Source organism: Pezoporus wallicus, unplaced genomic scaffold (genome assembly GCF_028554395.1).
Source record: "Pezoporus wallicus isolate ANWC-B61680 ecotype Strahan unplaced genomic scaffold, APGP_CSIRO_Pwel_v1 contig_10706, whole genome shotgun sequence".
Classification (NCBI taxonomy): Eukaryota; Metazoa; Chordata; class Aves; order Psittaciformes; family Psittacidae; genus Pezoporus; species Pezoporus wallicus.
The window spans coordinates 1-7,788 of NW_026642616.1; positions in this window are offsets into that span (position 1 = coordinate 1).

Here is a 7,788-nt window from a genome sequence, read left to right on the forward strand (position 1 = left end):
ATGATGAGTAAACAGCATGCAGACCTACTTGGCAAGGGTCAGTTTTTAACTGTTTAACCACTCACTGCTTGCACACTGCAGCTCTGTACTTCCTGTTCTTGATACCAAGAGCTTACCCTGATTTGAAGGGGCTTTTATCACCGAAGTCAAGCTTGGCACAAGTCTCTCTCAATGAACAATATTGTTTTTCAGGGAGACCATGCAAAAACATGCTGCCGCTCTGCCACAGGAGAGCTTAACTACTGTATCTACTGTGTGTCATTCTGCCAGTTACAAACAGCGACACTCTATTTCTGTTACATGAAAGTATATGCTGTCAAAATGATCTACTACAGTTGTTTTCACAAAGTGAATTAATAACATCTTTGAGTTTACTACTAGAATTCTATTTGTTTATAGAAGAGGCTAGTTATTTACCTCACAGCCAGCTGCACAGTGAGTCTGGTAGCTTAGTTCCAGTCACTCCCAAGACTCAGCATCAGACTTGGCTTTTACCATCTTTACTTTAGCCAGGTACATCACCCTTCGTCAAACAGCATTACAAAAATACTGACAGACATACTCTTAACAGCTTAGCAGTAGTGTCATATGCCTTTCATATTATTTGACACAGAGCTAGCACTTTTCAAAGTGCTTTCTTTCACATGGTATTACAGCCACCAGGCAATGCTCTGCTAATTTGCATTTTGGCCCATAGTTTTCAGGCATTCTTTAGAACATCCTGGTTCACCAGTATGGCTATACAGAGATTAAAAAGTTACTTCAACCTTTATGCACATATGCATCTTCAGTTAATTCATATATTAAGCTAATTTAAGGGAAAAACAGGAATCAACTATCCCAACCAAGGTCACTACTGTTAGGGGCAGCAGACTGAGAGACAGGAGTTCAAGATCTCTACTAAGATTATGAAGACTACCTGTTAATGTTCTGACTAGATGGAGGAGAAAACTTCTTTATTAGGAATATACAGCAGACAGTGATCACAGCTTTCATTGATACAGAGATTTAAGATTACCTTAAGTAAACATATGTATACAGTTTCAGACACAGATTAGTATATCCCAACAGAATAACAAGAAAGCTCAGCTATCATCTAAGATACCACTAAATGATCTAGCTTTTCTTCACCCAGCTAGCCTCTCTACTTTAGAAAGTACTAGGAGCAGTGCAATCACTTAAACTGAACCCAACCCAAGGGGCACAAAATTATTTCTGTAAAGAAACCAAAACTCAAGACAGCAGAACTGGAAAGACTGAAGTTGAAAGGGGAGCAGCAAAAATGTAAAACTCCGTACGCTGCAGAAAAAGGAAGTTTAAGGTTTACTTGGTTATGGAAAACACTGTAGTGCACAAGAACAGGACAGGTAACAACTGGCAGACAGTTTGATAGATGAATCAGATTTAGTAGTTCTTAAGCTCAGTAAGTTAGTAAAAAACAAAAACCCAAAAAAACAACATAGTAGTGGGTAGTCTACAAGACCCACAAAATACCCTACATTCTATACAACATCTGTAGGATCTTCAGTAAGAATACCTAGTCCAGTTTTGGTGCTGTACATTGAAGATGTGACTGAGTTTGGAAGAGAGCCGTACAAGGCATCGGAGATTTATAAAAGACACCCATATGAACAACAATGGAGAAGTGGGGAGCTGTTCTAACAGCACAGCTGTTCTAACACAACAGTAAGACAAGAAATCTTAAGTGTTGCAAAGATGAAGAGAATAATCTCTCCAGATTGACTATAATACTACTCTATGAAGTAAACCTCAGATATGACAAGAAGTTCCTTTAACAGAAGAAACAGGCTAAAATAATTCCATGACCCCTCACTGTTACAACACTTACCAGTCTAACTTACAAACATGTAATCCAATAAGGGTGACTTTACTTCATATTCAGGGAAGAATTACAATAAACTTTGTGACTCTTCCTTAAGGATGGCCCTTCAGTTTACTTCTCCTTTGATACCTACAGTAGTCAGATGTCACTGAAGAGCAAAGGAAAATACAGTATTTAGTGATGAACTTGAAAAGCTAGACAAAGTGCTTGGAGTTGAGACAGCTGCATCCTTCTCCTCTCTATTTCCCACTTTAGTCTGAGATTCAGGTCAAAATCCAAAATAAGCAAGTTTATTAAAGCAGAGTTAAGACTATGCTTGGACTTATTTTCTTGTTTAATAATCAGGGAGTATTTCTACAAACACTTCAAAGTCAGCTTTGAGGGGAGATGTCAAATGTGAATACACAAGAACTTAATTTATATATTATATGCCAACATAAAATAGTGACCAAACAGCAACAATAATACATCAAAGTTCCTGCGTAAGTCTGAGCCAAGGGTCATGGATTTCTAGTTACAAAGTAATATGCAGTGGTTTTGCAACACCTTTAAACATATTTCTTCCAATCATCAGCAGCTGGACTACAAATTTAAGTTTGTTAAACAAGTAACAACTTTTTACAGCTTAACAGACATCTGAATGCTGTTCTCCAGCATCCTCTCAGGCAAGTCCCACTGCTGCTGCAAGTCAGTGCCTTGCAAGTACATAGTGAGAGTGGGGCATTAGCTTCTGGAGTAACACATGATATCACAGAAACTAATTTGGTATTCTATACAATCCAAAGTGTCAGCATCAAACAAAAATTTAGACTTTCTTGACGTGCTGGAGGGCATCAGGCAACGGTACAAGGTAACCCAACTGAATATGATTGGGAACAATAGCTGACACCAAGACTACTTAAGAAATCTGTTCCAGCACTTTGGCCACAATATCAACAGAGAAAAAATGAGGCCTTATCATCACCCTCCTACAATTTCACTCTGAATCTGAAAAATAAAATTTAAACAATATTTACCTACTCTCCTACCTCCTGTGCTTTCCTTCATCTGCATTATTGCTTCCACCTAAGCTAGTCTTACTTGTGAATGGGTATGGAGGGCAAGTAGGGACAGAAGAACTGGTATTTGGATGAAATGCCAACATATTCACAGATTAGGGAGCCACATTCCTTTCCCTTTTCAGACCTCAGCAACCCTTTTGTAGTCCTCCTTTGCTGTGATCACCTGAGCTGTATTTTTCATAATAGAACTCTGATACTGGTTTCTGATCAAGTTATTTTGCTCTGTTATCCACTGTTAATAAAATAGTACAGGAAAATTACCTCTATTAGCAATTTTCAATGTTCTTTTAGCACAGCTAACTAAAAATAATCTCACAGATCAATATTTACATCCAGTATTTAAACAAAAGCTTAAGTATTGTTGTTAATGCAAAAGCTCTTAAGGCAGTTATTAGGTTGAAAGAATAGGTAGGTGCACTTGGGGCTCGGTGAAGCGCTTCAATTACAGAACAAACAGAGGGAACTGAGGCACTCTGTGTGTTTATCGAGTTGGAAGGGGAATTCAAGGTTTTCTCTGAGTCAGAAAAAGTTACTCCTGCCTAACCTCTTACCCTTGAGTTTGTAAGAGAAATAACACATAGACAGAAGGCCAGAACAACACACTGACAAGAGAAAGGGTAAAATTAATGACTCTAAATACCATGCTTTAACTCTTTTAAGAAGCATTTTGTGAAAACTTCAAGCTGGCAATTTGTAATTGTTTTTTTTTTAATTAGGTTTTCTTGTGTTGGTTGGTTTTGGATTGTTGGGTTTTGTTTTGGGGTGTTTTTTTTTGCTGGCATGCTTTATTGTGTTTTTTTTTTCCCCCTAAAACAATATTCTGAAGTGTCTTTATTAACTCCAAGCAAAATTACGCTGTTTAAAGTTTGCCCTGCAGTTTTCTAAATTAATCCATAAACTAGGATCCACAATCAGAAAATAATTGTCTCAAAACTCAATGCCCTAATTCTATGTCCTGGGTTCAGCAGTAGCAGTCATGTTTTTCCTTTGTGGTAGCTGGTGCAGCGCTGTGTTTTGACTTCCAGCCTGGGAACAGTGTTGGTGAAGCCGATGTTTTCAGTTGTTGCTAAGTGATGTTTACCCTGACCAAGGACTCTGTGAGGCTCATGCTCTGCCAGGGAGGAGGGGAAGCTGTGAGGAAGCAGAGACGGGGCGCCTGACCCGGGCTAGCCGGGGAGGTATTCCATACCACAGCACATCATGCCCGGGGTGGGGGGTAACTGGGAGTTACCCGGAAGGACATGGGCTTCCGGGTGGGACTCATTTTCTTGGCCGGTGGTATCGTATTCTCTTCCCTTGTTATTTTCCCTTATCATTGTTGTTGGTGGTGGTAGCAGTGGTGATTTGTGTTGTACATTGGTTGCTGGACTGTTCTTGTCTCAACCCGTAGGAGTTGCACTCTTTCTATCCTCCTCCCCGTTCCTCTGGGAGCGGGGAAGGGGAGAGCCCTGGTGGGGGGGGGGGGTGGGACACGACACACAACGGACCTCGATTGTTGTCAGCTCGGCACCACTCACTGGGAGTGAGTGAACAAGTTACCTGACTGGGTTTAAACCACGACATTCTAGTTAACTTGTCTGGAAATGTATTAGTGTTTAATAAAGGATGTGAACCAACTGTTTTAATACTTATGCCTAAATTTGACTTCACTAGACTGCCAAATCCAGCTTTTTGGTTTTTCACCATCTTAATCAGATCTGTACTTAAGCGATGCAAAAAACAGGGATGTGAAGTGTCTTACTGAGTGTGACAACTGAAAATTTAAAAAGACCAAGTTGCAGTATATTAAGAATTTCACAAATTACTTAAAAGCTAAAACACCTTTGACTCTCTGAGGCTGCCACATCCCTTCCCAAAGGCTACCAGGGTGGGGAGGGGAATGGTAGGAAAAACACTTTATAGTTTCTACTCTTTTCTGTTTATTGCTATTCTAACTAGCTGAGTCCTCATCTTGCAGTGTTTAATCAACAGTAAAAACACTAAAGTAATCAAACCTTCAAGGTAGCCAATTTATGCCTTTCACAGACTTCAGAATTCATGCTTACTGCTCTAGATAGTAACACTTTGTACCTCAGGACTGCAGGTACTCAGGGAACCTACCTACTCCCTACATGCCAAAATTGGTGGCACCTAGATATCCCTCTGCAGAATGACCTTTTCCAGTTTGACACGAAGAGAGCTTTTATAAGAAGTTCAGCAATAAACAACATTTCGGTTTGATAAACACAAGATTTTCAAAATTCAAGACTTAAACCAACGTTAACTTATTTTGCTAAAGAGTCACAGTCAATAATAAGCACATGCAGAATCTGTGTGAAAAAACAGAACTAAGTGGAACAAAACAGGACAAACCTTAACAAGCCAATGCAGAGTTTCTCATGAAACTTTCATTTCTAAACAAATTCTCATCAAGTGTTCAACTCAGGTGTTAGTTAAAAATAACAAAAAAAAAAATCATTACCTGAATCTCAGGAGTTCAAGTTAATTTGCTCAAAATAAGCTTAATTATCAGGTGGTTCCCACAGCAAACAGCAATTAATTCCCCTCATCTATACCTCTGGGAAGTAATGCAAGTTTGTAAATTAACTATCTGCTCTACCAGGGTAGAGGATAAAGAATGAAAACATTCTCCATACGTAAACCAGACATTTTCCTCATAGTACAGAACTATCAATATTTAATCTGGTTTCTCTAATGTTAGGTTAGAAATTGCATACTCCACTTTCAAATCACAATACAGACCTGGAGTCACTGTTTCAATGTATTATTAAGTAAGAGAGCAGCTTTTCAAAAGCATCAACAAAAGCACTGGTGCTCATGTACCATCAACGTTTTTAAACCAGCAAAATGTGGAAACCCTTGTCTAGTCCTGAGTTCTTCAGCAATATAAATGGCCATTAGATACATCTAAGGAAAGGTCATCAGTCATCATATATCTTGTCTCTTAGGGTAGGAGAATAGAGAAGCTTCTTAATGATACACACCCTTACAGCCAGGCATTTTACAGATAAATATCTGCTCAGTACACTTCCTGCAACAGTTAAGTAGAAGAAAGGACTCCTGGTTACACGAGCTATTTCCTCATTTGCCTCACTGAGGGTCTTACCACTTTAGACTTTTCCCTTCTCCATTTCAGGGAGATTACTAAGCCTTTTAGAAGGCGTACTTGAAACATTTAATCTAGTAAGTATTCAGGACTTATACTTAAGTCCTGAATACTTACTTAATACTTAAACACTAGTAAGTATTTAATCTAATTATTCAATAATAATAAAGACAATTCAATGATAAAAAAAGAGCAGCAAACTTAATAGTTTTTATGCTCAAACATTAGACATTTTACATTTCTCAGCTACCAGCTACCCATTAGTGTTGCTAAGCAGAAAGTTCTTCTAAGTCTGCATATACTCAAATTTAATATAAAATTAATTCTAAATCAGTGTTTTCTCTGTTTGGAACACAATGAGACAATCATAAAGCTTCAGTCCATCTTTCATACTCTAAACAACCTTGTGACACGCTACAGTAAGTCTCACAAACATACTTTTGTTAGCAAACAGCTTAAACAGCCTACCAGAGCTACCCACTCACTCAGTAAGCTACAAAGAGCTTAATAAACAAACAAAAAGAAAGTACTTCATATAGTAGTACACTCGATCAAAATGACTGCTTAGTAAAGGGAACAATTTCCTCTCTCAATTTTATTCAAATTATTATGTCTGTTCAAGAGCCTAGTTCTCAAAAAAAAACAATTTCTATTTGGTGACAACAGACTGACAAGAAACTTTTGCTTGAGTTTTGGTAAACTGACCTGGAAAGTTCCTTCAGAAAATTTCAAAGCCACCAGAAAAACATTAACTTTTCAGTGAAATGGGTTTTTTTGCCTTATAAAAGCCAATCTCCTGTCTCAATCAAATGCTTAGATATAATAACTCCGTAAGAGCTGAAGAAAATTAAAGGATGGGTGAAAAGTTACTAGAACTAAAGATCATCAAAGCATTCTTCACACAAATTCAAATGAAAAATGACATTAATTTCCACTCTTATTTTTTACATCCTATCAATGTTATTAAGAAGCAGTACATTTTCCCAGCACATTTTTCTTTCAAAGTTGTATATAAATTATAGGATATAGCACTATCCCCTCAATTTGGAAAAATATAGAAACAAGACATTTGGAGACATATTCTTAAAGAAACATTAACAATAACCAGACTGAAAACTGGATTTGGACACTTCTGGTTTATGTTTAATTATATCATTTATTTACGTGCATACAGCACTTTTCCAAGGCTTCTGCTGATAAGATTGCTATGTGTTTTAGTAGGAACAATTAGTAGGAACAGATGCACCTCCACACCTACAAGATTTATTCTATGAAGTTGCTACTGTATTATGAAGACAACAGAATATTGCCCTGGAAAAAAATGCAAGTAACTCACAATCTTCTGAGCTTTAATTACATACTTCTAACTTGAGCCAAAGTTATTGTTACAAGATTGCATTACCTTTTGGCATTTTCCTTGACTTATCTTGATCATGGTGTTGCATACTACAAAGAGAATGCTTTAAAATAATGTATTGCTTTAATATATTAAACGGTTTGATGGTTTATTCAGAAGTGCCACATCTCCCTCTCCATTTAAGAATGAAACCAAATGCTATTTGTCTCAAATACTCTAAACACTATAGAGCAAAAATGTGTGTACAACAAACTGAAAAGTGTTAAATAGCCATGAAACTGCAAGGTACACATACTGAAAAAGCCATCAGAACAGGAAAAGTCAAGTTCAGTGCTATTACATTAGGACAGCAAGATACAAACTGAACTATTTCCTGTCAGTTCAGCATATACAGAAAGAATTTTATTTCCACTTCCTACTT